Consider the following 18,797-nt stretch of genomic DNA (forward strand, 5'->3'; position numbering starts at 1 on the left):
TATGTAGGCTGCGTACTCTACATTTAGAAAGTGCTGATACTGCTAGCGGTGGTACTGCTGTACAGAACTAATGATCTAAATACTTACCACACTGAAAACTGTAACTACACTGAAATAAGAATCCACACAGGACTTTAAAAGCTATGAAATAGCTGTAAAAGTCATTAATAAAGCATGATCTTGCTATGGTTTATAGTTCAGCATTACATATAAAGTCCTTGTGGAACATTTTCACTGTATTAATTACTAGAAATGTTTTTTCTACTCTCTTCTTATTGACAAATTCATCCAGATCTGACAAGAGCCCTTAAAGGGATAGTACAAGTGGTCTCAGACCCTCCTAAAAGGACCCAAAAGTGAACTGTACTCAGACCACCTCAGGAGGTTTTCTGAGTATGGTTCGTTTATAGGTCCTTTTGTGGTTCAATTGATTTGTGCGATGTAAAAGCGAAGAGGTACCAGTCCGCTTTGCATTTTATGACATAAGTACCTCTAGGCTAGCTACATTACATACTTCAAAACCTATTCCAGTCACAATTTACTGTCTGCATATGGACTTTTTAAGTGACAGTTCTGTAGATATACATGATTACATGACATGTTTTTGTGTCTCTGTGAAGCACTTAATTTTCTTGGCAATGGAGGAGTCAATTGTGAGTATTTATTTTCTCCACACACACAGATAAAAAAAAAATGTTTTATCTCAGTCGCCAACACAATCAGGGCTTTTTTTTAGTATCTCATACAACTATGCAGTCTCTGGTTGTCATTGCCGGTCATTCGGACACCTGCTCTTTTTGCCACTCTCTCTCCCACTCTGCCGCTCTGGCGTGCCTTATCAGGTCTCCCTCTGCCATCACTATAATGAGAGACAGGTTTTAGCATAATTACATTCCGTGTGGTCACGTAGACAGGTACATGACCACACCCCCATGCCACAGTCTCATATTCCCTTCGTGTTGTATTATCTGAGCACTTAAAATGAACGGGCCGCATTCAGAGCAGAGCATTAAGATGAACCACTTTAAAGTGCTCTGATGGGCGTACCATCTAAGGAGGGTTGTGCTAAACTCCCACAAAAATACAAGTGAGGATTTTTATAGTTTCACTTTAATTTTATTTGTGGAATGCAAATGTTTTTGGCTCATACATACAATGTAAATGACATGCAGGAGGAAACGCTTGCTCCATCGAGATGACTGATAAAGAAACATATTTTCAAATGCACATAGAATTTCAAATGTTTAAAGAAAATTCCATATTCTTTAAAGGTTTACAAGTAATCATATAGCCCCATTTTTTTATATGATTTCAATTAAACATCAGTAAATTACTACTTATGGTGTAGGCGTATCTGTAATAAGCATACTTGAACCTTACTGTAAGAAGCATGACAATTTGTATGACAATTGCTTATCATAATAAAAATTAATGTTAGCCAAATTTTATAATCGTGACAACCCTAGCTGCAATGGGTTGTGCTGTGAACAACAAGGGGTCTGAGACCACATTAATGTGAAGGGGACAAAAAAGAAACTGGGTCCTCTTTTAAGTCCACTTATAATGTGAACACCAAAAGCACTAAGGTCATTTGCGGCTGGTTCCTTTTCTGGTTCACTTTAACCAAACTGGGTTTGGTTCACTTAAAACTTACTATATGTGAAACCACCCTAAGTTTAATCATGTAATAATATGAACAGCAGTGAATTGTAAAATATACGGGTATCTAAAGGACATCCCATAAAGGCTAAAACATGGGCACCGTATTTTTTACCATAAAATTTGACTGAATGGGGCTAGTCCATAAATGCAAAAATAAACACTGTTACCACAAAGTATAAACATTTTAGAGTTTTATCATGATTTTAGTGTGATATAATCACTTATTATCCTTATCTGTGTAATGAGATACTTATTGTCCTGAATGTAATACTAAGAACATTTTATTTTACTGGATATAACATAGTAATGTTTCTTTAATACCTTTAATTGGTAACATACATTCATTAAACATTGTAATGTTTTGAAAGAGAATCACTCTGTTGCAGGAACAAATTTCCTCTTTTACCTGCACACAACATAACAAGCTTCAGTAGGACATCCAATGTAAAAAGATTTGTGGTGTGTAGTCTCTATGGAGACACAGAAAGAGGTTGTGTGCATGTGGATGTGAAACACCTGGTGAATCAGGCTCACCAGTACAAACATGGATTTGTAGTTTCACATTTACATGATTTACCGTTAGACTTACTGATACATCAGACAAAAGTTTCCTCCCACAGAGCTGCTGTTTTGTACATTTTGTGTCAGATGGTATATTTGCTTTTACCATTTCAAAAAATCTCTAATGACTTTAGACTAGTTTTGATATTCAGCATCTCTACCAGTCTGGGGAAGAATCATAATCATTTGGAAACCAATATTTCACAGCATGTAGCTGTCATATACAATATAAAGAAAGAAAATGGCGACTGAGAGTAAATAAAAAATCTGGGAGTGAGAATCATGTCTGGAATTCATTGCACATGGTGAAAACTCATCTTTAATATCCCATTGCTTGTTATAAGTTAATGCACTATGACCTAACAATGATCAACTGCTTTTTTATGAACTAACATTTAAAAAGATTAATAAATGCTTTAAAAACATTTGTTCATTGTTCATGATGTTAACGAATGGAACCTTATTGTAAAGTGATACCGAAATATTAAACCATTTTCTCAGTTATTTTTCATGCTGTTGTTTTTGCTAGTTATTACAACAAATGAGTACATTTAAAACTATTTAGTAAAAACGCTTTTACATTTAGTAATTTAGCAGATGTTTTATCTAAAGCAACTTACAAATGAGGAACATCACTTGCAATTTATCATACAGGTCTCTTTATTTTTGCATGAAGAAAAGATATTTAGAAAATCTTTAAATAATTTTCCCAACATGCTCTCATAAGACATCACTGGACCCTTTCTAGATCCCCTTCAATTAGCTTATTGAGTGAACAGGTATGGTGGCATAGTAGGCTAAAGCACATAACTGTTAATCAGGAGGTTGCTGGTTCGATCCCCATGGCCACCACCATTGTGTCCTTGAGCAAGACACTTAACTCCAGGTTGCTCTGGGGGAATTGTCACTGTAATAAGTTCATTGTAAGTTGCTTTGGATAAAAGCATCTGCCAAATGCATAAATGCACAAACAGGGGACATACGCAAGGATCCTTTTTGTGGACTTCAGTTCAAATTTCAACACCCTCATCCCAGCTATACTCCGGACTAAATTACACCAAATCTATGTACCCACATCTATCTGTCAGTGGATTACCAGCTTTCTGATGGACTTGAAGCAGCTTGTGAGACAGGGGAAATTCACTTCCAGCACCTCTTCAATCGGCACTGGTGCCCCCCAGGGATGTGTGCTCTCCCCACTACTCTTCTCCCTCTACACCAATGACTGCACTGCCAAGGATCCCTCTGTCAAGCTCCTGAAGTTTGCAGAAGACACCACTGTCATCGGCCTTATCCGAGATGACGATGAGTATGCATACAGAAGGGACGTTGAACAGCTGGCTGTCTGGTGGAGTCAAAACAACCTGGAGCTGAACACGCTCAAAATGGTGGAGATGATTTTGGACTTTAGGAGGAAGACCCCAAAATTGACCCTGCTCACCATTCTGAACAGCACTGTGGCAGCAGTGGAGTCATTCAGGTTCCTGGGCTCTACCATCTCACAGGACCTGAAGTGTGAGACCCACATTGACTGCATTGTAAAAAAGGCCCAGCAGAGGTTGTACTTCCTTCACCAGTTGAGGAAGTTCAACCTGCCACAGGCGCTGTTGATACATTTCTACTCAGCAGTCATTGAGTCAGTCCTCTGCACTTCAGTAACTGTCTGGTTTGGTGCAGCAGCGAAATCAGACATCAGAAGACTGCAGAGGACAGTTCAGATTACTGAGAGGTTTATTGAATTATTGGATGTGCAAGCGTGCACTAAATCTAGGTGCAAGGGCCCAGGTGCGCAAAGTGCTAATGGGCTGGGTCAAGTGCAATTAAATTAGTAGTAGTAGTAGTAGTAGTAGTAGTAGTAATCCTTTATTGTCACATATTAAACCAGTGAAATTGGCCATCGACCTGTCCATACAAACATACATATGACAAGGGGAGACAGGACAGGAAGACAGGGAATTAGAAGAAATACAGCATGACATGAGGAGAGGAGAGGAGAAAAAAAAAGGCAGCCCCCAGACTATGCTCCTTAAGAAGTACAGTGTGGGAACAGGGAAAAAAAACACCTCAGCAACATTAGCACATAATCAGTACACTCTACAACATGAACAAGACTTGCAACAGGGGAGGGGATTGGGGGGTGGAGGTGGCCCAGCACAGGCAAGCAGCCATCCGGACCTGCAGCCATGTTCGGCGCTGGTCACAGACCCACCTGTCAGACTGGGGGTACAAAGCGGCGAAGGCGAGGGATAGGGTATCGGGCAGATGATTGCATATCTGTATATATGTGTAAGAGTTCATGTGTGTGTAGGCCTGGAGAGTCGCTATGCCAGCATCTAATCTAGGTGCCTCAGTCCGCAGGGTTGTCATAGCGATACACAGCAAGTTGCCATGGAGACAACCTTGATCAGGTCCCAGACATAGTCAACAATCACCAGGTGTCTGGGGAGTCGGGGAAGGAACGCAGAGTGGCTCACTGCAGTGCTCTTCCGGGGAGTTGTTGTTCCAACAGCGGCCTTGGCCAAGGCCAGTGCTGGTTGAGGGCGGCCGAAACAGATAAGATTGGGATTGTTTGGTCTTAAGGAGAGTAGCCGCATTCTAATTTACACGGCTATTCTCCTGGTCCATTTTGGTCTCTGAAACGATCCATTTGCCTTTGCAAAGCTGCGAGCTTCTCCATGATGTTATCCGTATTTTGGTTCATAGACCCAGTCTGAGTGCAGACAGCTCTGCCCACTGTTTCAATCATGACGGGCAGCCTTGTGAGGCTTTGGACAGCTGTCACCGTCTTCTTAACTCCTCGATAAACCAGGGCAATGCCTAATCCAATCAGCAGAAGACCTGTTATCATGGTACCGAATAGGTAGATATCTTCAACGTCCTCCACGGAAAGAGCCGCCAGACACACGACCCGCCACCTCTCCCACGCGTCCATCGTGTAGCCAGCTGCGAACGTTCCGTCAGGGCAGACAGGTTCCCCCGAACCCAAACTTCTCATCGAGAAGATGGTGTCAATTGCGTTGAGAGACCAGTTGATCAAATCCATGATGACTTAGTTTGAAGAGCAGTGCTGAGAGAGTCTCTCAAGTACAAGACAGTAGACTAGATATGATGAGAGGAGCAAAGCAGGGAAGATAAGGGTAGGGAGAGGGTGAGAAAATGCGACCGCCTTCGTTGAGAGCCAAGAGAGAAGATGTTCAGAATTCTGATGTTCTTCTCTGGTTATTGCACTGTCTGCATACAATTTATAGTCCATTTCATGTCAAGCAACTTAATAAATTATCCATAATTATTTGGTAGTGCTAATGGGATGTATGCTGTATGGGTTCTGTTTGTCATCTGGATTTCTGCCTCTCTGGGACTGTTGGCTCTCTGTTGAATGTCCTGCTCGATTTTAGACTTTATGGCAAGATTAGACGTGCTTCTCAAACATCTTAGCTGTCATCTGGGTCTGCCATCTGGGTCTTCCACGGCTCCGCCCTCCATGACTCCGCTACCAGAAACTTCCATGGCTCCGCCTACCTCGGCTCTGCCCTCGGAGTTCCCCATGGCTGTCCTGTGGCCGCCTCCCAGGCCTCCTGAACCTGTCCCTGTCCTGTGGCCGCCTCCTGAACCTGTCCCTGCCCTGTGGCCGCCTCCCAGGCCCCCTGAACCTGTCCCTGCCCTGTGGCCGCCTCCCAGGCCACCTGACCCAGTCCCCGTTTTGTGCTCCCCGTGGACTGCCCGTCTGCTCCCTGTGCCCCCTTGGACTGCCTTCTTGCCCTCTGTGCCCCCTTGGACTTCCTGTTTGCCCTCTGTGCCCCCTTGGACTCCCTGTCTGCCCCCTTGGACTGCCTTCTTGTCCTCTGTGCCCCCTTGGACTTCCTGTCTGCCCCCTGTGTCCCCTTGGACTGTCTGTCTGCCCCTTGTGCTCCCTTGGACTGTCTGTTTGCCCCTTGTGCCCTCTTTGGTCTGCCTGCCCCCCCTCACTCCTGGGACGATTTTTGTTTTTGGGTATTCCTTTTTTCCTTTTTCTTCTTTCAGGAGCGTCTGGAAGCCGCTCCTTAGAGGGGGTTATGTCACGATTCCCTTGTTGTCTGCCCCGTGTTTCACTTGTCTTTGTCTAAAAACTACACTTCCCACAATTCCCGGATCTCATCACTGCCATCATTGTGTCATTGTTCGCACCTGTTTGTCATTTGTGATCCTCCTGTGTCTGTGTATATAAACCCTGTTTGTTCTCCACTCCTTGTCGTTCGTTGAATGTTGATGAAGGTTAATGTTTCCACTGTTCCTATGTTTGCTTCGTTGCCTGTCCTGCCGTGTTTTCTTAGTTCCGTGTTCCTCCGTGGTTGTTTCTTATGTTTACATTTTTGTTATCCCCTTGTATGTAACGATTGAGCAGCGAGGCAGACGAGGAGATGCGGATCCAAATGCAGTTTGACTTTATTAAATAAACGAGCAAGTAAACACAAAGGAACAACCCTCAATGGGGAAATAAAACACAAAACTGAAAACTAAACACGATGAAACAAAACAGAGAACACAGGCAACAAAACAGAGAACTCAGGCAGGGAACACATACCAGGCTAACAACAAACAACGATAGACAAGGACTGAACAAAGAACCGGGGTATAAATACATGAACAAGGGACAAAGGGGCCAATGAACAAACAGAACTCAAACAAGATAACAAGATGGTAAACAGAAGCAAATGGCAAATTAACAGGGGCAGGTGCAAACAATGAACGGTGAACACGAAAGCTAACAAGGAGACTATGGAGCTAAATAAGGGACACAAGTGAAAGCTAAGGAGTTACAAAAGTGACAAAAATGATAAACAAAGGGCAACGGTGAAACAAGACAAGGTGGTACATAACATCGTGGATGTTTTGTTTGTTCCCAGTGTTTTGTTTTATTCTGTATTTTCTTGTTTGTTTAATAAAAGAACCCACATTTAGATCCCACTCCTTGTCTGCCCTCGTCTGCACTGCAAATTGTGCTTAATGCCAGATGTGTATGACTTTCCTTCATCAGCAGAACCAAAGTGATGATTTTTATAAGCACATTTCAGCTCTGTATGTCCATACAATGCATGTAAATGGGGAAGCAATCCGACAGGTTGGTGTAAGAAACAAATCAATAATTAAAACTTTTTATTAACTTTCAAAAATTGCTTCCCTCCAACAGTCGACGCATCAGTGACATAAGCTAAATGGCATATTCACATGAGAAATCGGAAGCACGTGCTTTCTATACAACAGATTTTAATTTTGGGGTGAACATTATCAACCTTGAATGTGGACCTCTTCCAGTATAAGCCACTTCCAGCTATTTTAGTGATACAAAAATACTACATTATGCTGCTTTATATTACAGGCTTGCAATATACTGTTTGTCATCATATTATTATCTATCTACTATTTTCATAAACACATTAGTTCGGTGCACATGTAGTTTTACTGGTTATTGCATTTTGTTAGACACACAATTCTGTTGCCCTCTTCCTCACTGCTGTTTTTCAGGAAAGGAATATTTTTCTTCAAAATGTTGTTCTTGTGTCTCGTATTCAATCACATGCAATAAAGAATGTTAAAACGAGTACAGCGCTCGTTGCACATGCACGAGACGTTCACACTTTTTCAATAAAGAGCCTTTTCCACTTCAAAACCCACACATTATATTATATAATAATTATATAATAATTATTTATTCAAGCACAACACTGGTATCCGCAATATACAACTTTGTATGTACCCATAGGCATTTGGAAGAGTACCCTTACTATCTTTGTGGTTAACATGGACATTTGTTATCTCATTTCAGATTTGTAAGTGTGTGCTTAGTGATATTTCATATTGGGTACTCAGAAACGTTGAGGTTTCTTTGAAATGCTCTCTGTTCCCTAATGAATATTTATATTGAGCTAATATGGGCTGAATGTGTAGGCTTCAGTGCAGTGTGTGGGCTGTAGAAAGAGGTTGATAGTCTTGAAGAGTGAGTACTTGACATTGATATAGGTAAAACATCAAAGATAAAATGAGGACTCTCCCTCTGTCCTTTAATGTTGTCTCTTAGTCAATATCATTTAAGCTTACCAGAAATGCTGATACAGTTTAGACCAAAGAAAGGCTGTTAATATAATGTAGAGGATCTCATTTTTAATTCCATGAAACCATGTAATATAATGTGTTTTAAAATCTGAATACATTGAAAACTGTATTCTAGTGTTAGAGGTGTGAAAATCAATGGTTTTACTTCCTCGAAAACACCTGTATGGCAACTTGTTGGTTTCAGCTGATGCACAATTTTATATAGATCCTGCTCTGAAATAGGAGAGAAAGAATCCAACAAACTACAACCCTACAACTCGAGTGTTCCACACATTGTGAAGGAGCGATAATTGATACCCTTAAGTTAGAGACCCGATTAACAAAAAAGATTTTATAATCTATCGGACAACAAGCAGCACTTGACACAGGGTTGATCAAATAATTAATTGTATAAAATAAAAACCTAGCATTATGTCAGTTAGTAGTTATTAGTGTAGAAAAATACTGAGTTCTAGCAGCGTTAACGTATTGTCTTATTGTACAGCACTAAGATATACTTCATGTGCTCACTTTGAACATAAAGTTTTGTTGATTTCTTGACACATTCAGCCTTTCTGAAATTTCTCCTTAAAATGCCAATATCATCAATTATCAAAGGGGATTTATTTACGTGTAATCTAGTTCTTGTTTTGACAGGGGCAAATGAGTCTAATATTGACACAAATAATTGAAATCATTCAACTGATCAGTTGTGCTTGCATCATGAGCCCAGTTATCAGATGAAGCAGAAGAAAATGTCAGCAAATCGATCTATAATTTCTGAAGATGTAAGCACAGTGTAGTTCTAGCGGGAAGACTAGCAGCTGTACATCATCACACCATTAGCTGGGTAATTCCTAGCCAATCACATGTAAGTCATTGCTTTATAGGTCTACTCACAATCTATCATGTTGCTGTTTCAGTGTGAGAACACGCAACCGCCACCACCCCACCACCACAGGTTGAGTCCCGTCCTGCAAGGGGTAGGCTCCTCACCCCTGCCTCCTATCTCCGGCAGGATATGACGGTTCCGAGTACAACTTCTTCTGACCAACAAACGGGGCCTACGCCAAAGAGAGACATCACTTTTATATTCATCAAATAAATGTCATCTTAAATTTCACTCAAGTCTGCGAGTCTTCCTGATAGAATTATAGTTCAAGAAAGATAAGAGCAACTTGTCTTACTTTTGTCTGTAATTAATACTACGTATAAATGCTTTTATGATCTGACACAAAATTGTCCTCTATTTTCAGATTACTCAGAATTAATCCAAGAGTAATGGAGTGGTGGTGTCGTAGTGGACTAAAGCACATAACTGGTAATGAGAAGGCCGCTGGTTTGATCCCCACAGTCACCACCATTGTGTCCTTGAGCAAGACACTTAACTCCAGGTTGCTCAGGTGGGATTGTCTCTGTAATAAGTGCACTGTAAGTCGCTTTGGATAAAAGCGTCTGCCAAATGTAAATGTAAATGTAGTAAACACCAAATCTAATGTATGACCTCTACTATGCGTTGGATCAGATACAAGCTGCTCCAAATTAAAAGGAGAGAGTGTGCTCTTTGCCCAGTTGACATTGAAGCCCAAGCTGTTTAGATGTTGGAGTAATAAGTCCTGGTGCTGGCTTAATAGAGCCAATCATTGAGGTAGTTCAAAATGCTCACACCACTCAGTTTCAGAGGGGCGACTGCCGCATTGATGCACTTTGTGAATGTGCGAAGAGCCAGGGACAATCCAAAGGGCAGGACTTTGAATTGATATGCAATTCCCTTGAACGCAAATCTCAAAAACATCTTGTGATGTTGTACAATTTGAACACATCTTTCAGATCTATCGGCGCAAACTAATTGTGTGGGTGGATGTGCGATAAGACCTAAGTAAGTGCGTAATTCAAATGTCTCAGATCTAAAATTGTCTGAAGCCTGCCGATTTTTCTTCTGGACAAGAAAATAAATACTGTAAAACCCTTTGTGGGTTAGACAATTTGGAACAACCGCTATCACGTTCTTTGCAAGAAAATTGTGTATTTCGGCTCGCAACACCAGCGCATATTCAGACGGGACTGTGGAAGACAGAACACAGTTGAAACAGGGCAGCCGATGTACAAATGGGATCGTATAACCATGTTTGACCATTTTTCGCACCATTTGGAAATACCCGTAAGGGCTCGCCATGTCTCCGTATAATAGGACAGAGGCATGTATATTATATTGCATGTGATTGAATATGAGGCACAGGAACAACATTTTGAAGAAAAATATTCCTTTCCTGAAAAACAGCAGTGAGGAAGAGGGGAACAGTATTGTGTGTCTCCAACCGGCAGCTCAGTGGAGAATGTCGGCGGCTCTGAGGTTTTTAGTCGGGTGTTGTCCCAAGTCAGAGCGGGAGTGAGGTTTTGAGTCGAGATGTAGTGCTCAGCAAATCTATTCACAGAGCTGACGAAAAGGCCGGCTGAAGACACTGGAGCATCAAATATAGCGGCTTTTTCCACACCAAGCATTTTCATGAGGGTCAGCCAGATGTAACGATACAAAACCACCAGGTTGCTTATTGACTAGCCAATGGCCTGTGCAGTGACTTTCGTGGCCCGTCTGTTACCAACAATCATGCCATTGTCCAAATCACTGGGATCACTTTTTTCCCCATTCTGAATTTACTTTGTAGAATTTACAAAAACAAAAAACAACACCTTTGCTGTTGGGAGAGGTCAACAGAGAATGGTCAGACTGGTTCAAAGTGGCTGATTGGTGTATATACACATAATATCAACAATAGCTTATAAGGATACAAAACCCCTGTCGAAGTACTGCAGGGAATCTGCGTTTACCAGCGAAGTGTCAAGCGGCGAGGCGGAGTAAATGTTCACCGGAACACTGCAGGGGAGTGGAGGGTCTTCTTGTTGCCATGAAGATCCCGACCGCTGACTTGTGTATGTTGACGGTAAAGTAGTAGAAGGCTTTTAGACAAGAGATGAATTGCTGTCTTTAAGGAAGAAAATTCTGAGGAATGGTGTTTGCACGTCCACTTTTATACCAGACAGCGTTGCGCCTAAAAGGGCGGGGCTTAAACACTATAGCCAGTCCTGGTGTTATTGTAGAAAGGTTTCAATTAGGTCACGAGGAAGGACACTCCCAATTAAGCATCACCTTAGTAGCGCAATGTCAATTGTACTATGTCATAAGGGAACAGAATAATTCTGTATAATTTAAATGTAATTATCTTTATTTGTGGGCCTTTCTCAGCAAATATTGATATATGTGATATAAATATGGTCAAGTCAGTCAACTTACGTCTTATGTTAATGACAGTAAAAAAGGAAAGTCCTTTCAGAAGCGGAGCAATTTACTGTTATTTCATTTTAAAGAAAAAAAATCGCAGATTAATTGTTCAATGTTCACAATAAACCAGGAACATTTATTAAAGTAAATAAAGTCAATTTTTATTTTAGTCATGTTGACTTTAAAAACTAAATGCAGCAATTATCATTTCAAATTGTGGTGGATTGAATTTTTTTTTACAGCACATGGCTCTTAACAAAAGAACTCACATTCAAATTTTTACACTCATGTAGTAATGCAATAAAAAAATTCCTAAACTCACATTCTGACAATAATATAAGACAATGTCTCCTTTATGCTGAACTGTTGTACCCCAACCCCCCACACCCCACAAATCCTTCACCCTGCAGTCCCCCACCCCAAACCCCTCTTCCCTTTGTCTCATTGTTTTTCTTGTGGGCTAGTCTTCCTGTGCACCTGTGAATCGAGCTTCCTGTGTCTTTCACTCTGCGCTCACACTGTCCCCCCCAAACCACTCTGCTCTCGACTGCTGTCACTCAAGCATAACTAAAAGACAGCTATAAGTGTACACACAGACAGCAGCATGGCAATAATATGCCTACCAGATATACACTGAAAATGATGATGTGCGGTCACCGAGGACATTTACATACACGTTCTTACACTGATTATGCTTAATAAGCACACAGTTTACATGTGTGGTCATGTAAATGCAATAAGGTCATAAATGAGTTAAGAAGGTCAATACGGGTAGATTTTTGCCCATAACCTTGATTACGCAATGCATGTAAACACATTAAGTCCAAAAGTATTCTTTGGTCAGACAGGACACGTGATGCAAATATCGTCATCAGTAGATTCTTCGAGCACTGATCACGCACGGCCAGATTTGTCTAGCCGCACATCTTTGAACGCTCAGAATTTGCATGTGCCTGGAGTTATTTGCAGTAATAAGTGGGTCCACAAGGTGGCAACAATCACATTTGAGCCATTGCTGTCATGAAGACGATGTAATTACCACTAAACATCCAGAGATGAAGGTAAAAACAGCAACAGTGGATGATTCAAGAGCATGTGTAAGGAGGTCTGGAGATATCTACATTTGTGTTTTTTCGAGTCTGAAGGCATATTAAGACATCTTTATGAGTCTGAACTCCCATAGAGTAATAGTCCGGTGTCTCATAGCAGTCGTAGCACGCATGTGCCAACCGCCTGTGTATGCACGCACAGTTATATGGAGAATCCATCCTTTTTCCTGAAAGAAGAAATGTTCCACCCATTTTCAGTTTCCAGTCTCCAGTGTTTCACACACATTGATGTATATTCTTAGTGGGTAAATTATGACATTTGTAGAAATTGAGTTGAAATGACCGTGCCTCGCCTGAGTATGTAGATGACATGAAGTTATGTTCTGAGGTGGTATCATCAACTACTTTGAGTTATGACATCCAACAACTGCACAAGTTTATTGTGAAATACATTTTTACTTCAAATAACACTTAAATGGTTGTTGTTTTCCATCGGAATCACTCATTTCGGTTGGTTTTTCATTGCGTCTCTAGACCAGAAACTGAAAACAGGTAGTTAGAATCATCATAGCGCCACTAAGTGGTTGCTCAGGAAAATTGAGAATACTTTGATAGGCTCGTGTTCAACTGGTGCTGAGAGTCAATTGGAAGTATACCTAGGGCTTTAAACCAGTGTTCTGACCAGCTTAACCAAAGTTAGGGTTGCCACCCATCCCATAAAATATGGGATCGTCCCGTATTTAAAGATGAACTGATGCCTCCCGTATCGAATCAATACGGGACACGATTTGTCCCATATTTAATCTATTCTGATGGTGTCACGGAGAAACCATTCAAGATCATTAATTTAACCTTGATATTTATTGAAAATGTTAGCTATGGTAAGGGACCGTCTGAAAAGTCAACACAATGTGCTAAAACTGTGGATGGTGTGGTAAGAGACCATCTGAATACATAAACATAAACATTTTCACAGAAATTTAGTTGAATTTCAGGTAGTTTCTTTCCATAACCTATTGTATCTATTCAGTAGACATGGAATATGGTGCACATGCCACATGGATAACTGTTTAAGCTTGAAAGTAAATCACGGACCGTGATGTTCATTAAAATGGGTGTAGGACTCTTCAGAATGCACTTCATCATCATCTTTCCAAGACAAAGTAGCCGCCGTACAAATGGTGATGCTAATGAGCATCAGTTGAACCGATTCAGAAACCTTTATTCCTCACTATTAACTACTTTTAGAATGCAAACCAAAAATAAATGCTTTAAAACTGTTCATGTTTAAGTCTTTGTATTTTATTTAAATGAATAGAAAAAATGTAATCAGTACAAATGTACAGTGTGTTCAATTATTAAAGAGTTGTGAAAGGTTTAAAAACACGTTCACTGTGAACAGCCCCTAAATCGTCTGTTTGTTTGTGAGAAACAAGTTACATAGGCCTAATTATTTTTTTATTAACTACAGACCTGGAGCCCACCAGAAGTCATACAAACTATCCCATACCTGGCCCAATTCCCGACGGGACTGGTTGCAGACTTCTAGATTGGAGTCTATCTGGGCCCGGCTTGACACATAATTTCATCTTTAAATATGGGGCAATCCTGCATTTCACTAGGGGTGTGGCAACCCTACACTTTAAGTTCCAGATTTGTATTCTCTTGTTGTTTAAAAAGCGTTATATGCATACGGTAAGCTTCAAGAACTGTTAATGTAACAGCTAGAATGATTGCAGATCTCAAAGGAAATTAGCATCTTAAGATGGATTGCCAACTGCCAATATACATCACAAGAAAAACAAATACTTTCTTGCCTGTGTAAGTGCTATGAATCATGAAAAACTAATGTTTTAGTTTTAGTTAAACTTTTAACTAAATAGTACATACAGCAATGGTGTTGATGTTCAGAGTTGTTGTTGTGTTCAGTCGATAGCTGTATTGCATGGTATGTGCTGTCTTGTTTGGTGCATAACGATAGCATATTAGCCAGATAGCTAGCTAGCGGCTACTGAGCCTCATTGACATTTTCCATGATGGCAGGGCTGCCTGCTAAGACTTCCTAACAGGCTGATTTCATGACTGTGATTCAGTTAGGTAGTTGTGTGCATATCTTTGCTGAACTGCTTGCGTTTTTAATCGTCTAGATGAAGAACATCATCTTTTTCAATGTTTTATTTCCCAGCCCTAGCCTAAAAACATTAAGAAACTTTGACTACAACTTTCACAGTTGTAATAATAATTAAGTCTAATAGATTCGAATAAAAATATTTAATATGAATCTGTTGCATTTTTGTCATAATACCAGTTACTTACTAAATACTAGTGTTACTTGTTTCTTGATTAAGTGTGGTTATGTGTAGATTGAAAAGTCTTGTAAATTCTGTGTGTACATGCCACAGTTTTTTCTCCATTTCCTAGTCAGTGCTGTTTATAATGTCGAGGCAGTCTAGCCATTTCAGATGTATGAATTACTTCAATGCTCTGTACTGTAGAACAATCTGTGTAAAATTTTGAATTGATTGCATACATTTTGTGATCTGCATTGCAATACCGAAGGAAGCCTGGTTGAATCCAGCATGTGATTAGCTCTGCGCTATCCAATCTTGTGCATAATGATAAAGCATGAATAATGAGGTTAGTGCTCTAGAGATAGGATTGGTGTAGCGAGTGGGTCTATGATTGCTCATGTAAAAACCGGGCTTCAGTCATGCCACACAAAAAACATGCCTGCGTTTCAGATGAGAATAATACTTAGTGCTTATAAAGCACTGAACACAAGATGTGTATAATTTCATTTGCTTCGGCAGACTGATATTTAAAAAATTTTCAATGCAGGAAAAGCCCTGAAAATGTCACCCACCAAAATATAGTATGAGTGGTGGTGTTACCCACCACTGACGATTTCTACCTGCATTTGCCAGTTGGGAGAGTGTCATGTAAAGCCCTTAAATGCACACCTCAAAGGTACCCCCCTCCACCCACCCCAGTGACGACTCTTTCCATCCATGAGAGGGACGTCAACAAACTCTTCAGGAGACAGAACCCCGGAAAGCTTCTGGACCGGATGCTGTCTCCCCATTCAGCTTGAAGCACTGCGCTGATCAGCTGTCTCCAGTGTTCACAGACATTTTCAACACCTCACTGGAGACATGTCACGTGCCAGCCTGCTTCAAGTCTTCAACTATCATCCCTTTTCCCAAGAAGTCAAGGACCACAGGACTTAACGACTTCAGACCCGTCGCCCTGACCTCTGTGGTGATGATGTCCTTTGAGCGCCTTGTGCTTTCTCACCTCAAAGTCATCACCGACCCCCTCCTGGACCCCCTGCAGTTTGCATACAGAGCCAACAGGTCTGTAGACGATGCAGTCAACTTGGCCCTCCACTACATCCTCCAGCACCTGGACTCCGCAGGAACCTACGCCAGGATTCTGTTTGTTGATTTCAGCTCTGCCTTTAACACCATCATCCCGGCTCTGCTCCAGGAGAAGCTCTCCCAGCTAAGTGTGCCTGACTCCACCTGCAGGTGGATCACTGACTTCCTGTCTGACAGGATGCAGCACGTGAGGCTGGGGAAACACGTCTCGGACTCACAGTCCATTAGCACTGGATCCCCCCAGGGCTGCGTTCTTTCTCCTCTGCTCTTCTCCCTGTACACTAAGAGTTGCACCTCCAGTCACCAGTCTGTCAAGCTTCTGAAGTTTGCGGACGACACCTCCCTCATCGGACTCATCTCTGATGGTGACGAGTCCGCTTACAGGTGGGAGGTCGACCACCTGGTGACCTGGTGCAACCAAAACAACCTAGAGCTCAACGCTTTAAAGACAGTGGAGATGGTTGTGGACTTCAGGAAGAACTCAGCCTCACCTGCACCTGCCCCCATCACCCTCTGCGACTCCACAGTTGACACTGTGGAGTCTTTCCGCTTCCTGGGAACTATCATCTCCCAGGACCTCAAGTGGGAGCTGAACATCAGCGCCCTCATCAAGAAAGCACAACAGAGGATGTACTTCCAGCGGCAGCTGAAGAAATTCAACCTGCCAAAGTCAATGATGGTGCACTTCTACACAGCCATCATCAAGTCCATCCTCACTTCCTTCATCACTATCTGGTATGCTGCTACTACTGCCAAGGACAAGGGAAGACTGCAGCGTGTCATCCGGTCTGCAGAGAAGGTGATTGGCTGCAATCTGCCGCCGCTCCAGGACCTGTACGACTCCAGGACCCTGAAGCGTGCTGGAAAGATTGTGGCTGATCTCTCCCACCCTGGCCACAATCTCTTTGAATCACTCCCCTCCGGCAGAAGGCTGAGGTCCCTCAGGACAAAAACCTCATGCCACAAGAACAGTTTCTTCCCATCCACCACTTGCCTTATCAACAATGACCGGTACCCACCCTGACACTCTCCACACTCCACCTCTGGCTCTACATTTCACTGCACTACTCTGCTCTCTTTTATTTTATACTTACTTTTAATTGATACTGCGGGGACATATTTATATTTATATTGCTTTATTTTTATTCATGTTCATATATTTAGAGACTGTGTAAACGCACCTACAACACCACAACAAATTCCTTGTATGCTTAAAAAACTTACTTGGCAATAAAGCTTTTTCTGATTCTGATTCTGATTAAAGGTTCTATGTGAAAGCCAACGAAAGGACCAATAAAAAAACACCATAAAACAGCACTATTAGTGAAGTCTGATTCTTTTTACATGAACCGGTTATTTCTGATGGTTCGTTTTAATGAACCAGTTCAATGTCCAATGTTTGAAATACATGTTGGAAAATATTGTTTTTAGAGTAATATGAGGTAAAGAAACACAATTTATAATAGTTCCTAGAATATCAAAATCCACAAAAGGAGGAAGATCCTTTTCATATTTGGCTCCTAAACTATGGAATAGTCTCCCCAAAACTCTTTGGGACTCTCAGTTTAAGTCTAGACTAAAGACTCATCTATTTAGCCAGGCATACACCTAATTTATCCTCCAAGGGAGAAATGTGGCAGGACGGAGTGCGGGGCCGGGTCGTGATCATACACACCCGGTCCCGTATTAGGCTAATCAAGCCTCCCGAGAGGGATAAAGGTCGACTGCAGAGGATAGTGCGGGAGAGAGAGATAGTTTACGGACATGTCCGTCATGTGTGTGTTTATGTTTGTGTGCTTCAGTTTATTATTAAAATATGATTTATATCGTCAAGCCGGTTCTCGACTCCTCCTTTCCATTGACAGCTTTACACTGGTGCCGAAGCCCGGAAAGGAGGAGGCGAGAACTGGCTTGACAATGTAAATAATATTTAACAATTTATAATGCCAATGTTGTCAGATTTTACTGCTGATTTAAAATATGCCCATTGATCGAAATCTTGACCAACCATTTTTGAGATTTTGGTGATACCCCATTCAAGTAGATAGCCTCCTGGCAGTGTTCCAAAGATGGCCGACAGTGGACTGACATTGTACTGTTGACTCGAGAATGGTTGTGACCAGAGCATTCCGCGAGTCCGATTTGTGTACTAGTTTTGAACTAGTTGGAGCTGTTCATTGCAAAGAAGTGTTAGGAAAAGTAGATCTCACCAGTTCTAGGATCATATTACTCCCGGTTAACAGCTCATTTCGAATCGGAGTGTCAGACACATCTGAGGGACAGGTTAATGTAGAGTTCCTTGTGGATCAGTGTTGACTCAAGACGTGAACTGTTTCAAACTATTCAGTCTGAGTTTGTGAACTGGTTCAACTCTTTCATTGAAAAGAACCGGTTCGAAAGAATGATTCGTTCATGAACTGGACATCATACACTATATTTGAAGTCTTCTGAAGCCATGAACAGACTGGAATTTAAGTCGATATTCACTCTTAAATCTAAGCATTGATCAAGTTCTGTTTGTTGTGCCATTACTGGGTAGATTACTTCTGGAATATAATCAGGTACCGATTACAAATTGCACAACTAAAATTGTAATCAGTAATGTAATATTTTAGATTAAACTTTTAGTTGTTCTAATCTGATTACTTTTGGATTATTTATGGATTACTTACTGCATGTTTTGATAAAAAAAACATATAAAAGTACCAAGTTACACTCATTTCATTAGACATTAACAGTTTAGTAAACATCGAACAATAATTTTCTATTTTTCAGTCGCTAAGTCCCGACCCCCTTGAC

The 18,797-nt window shown here is 41.3% G+C and overlaps 1 protein-coding gene across 1 annotated transcript in view; it reads right to left on the reverse strand.

Moving 5' to 3' along the window:
- The window catches only part of LOC127648804 (gastrula zinc finger protein XlCGF8.2DB-like), a 399,553-nt gene that overhangs the window by 221,467 nt on the left and 159,289 nt on the right, over positions 1-18,797 (reverse strand). The gene's annotated exons all lie outside the window — the stretch shown is intronic.

Source organism: Xyrauchen texanus, chromosome 9, assembly GCF_025860055.1.
Source record: "Xyrauchen texanus isolate HMW12.3.18 chromosome 9, RBS_HiC_50CHRs, whole genome shotgun sequence".
Taxonomy (NCBI): domain Eukaryota; kingdom Metazoa; phylum Chordata; class Actinopteri; order Cypriniformes; family Catostomidae; genus Xyrauchen; species Xyrauchen texanus.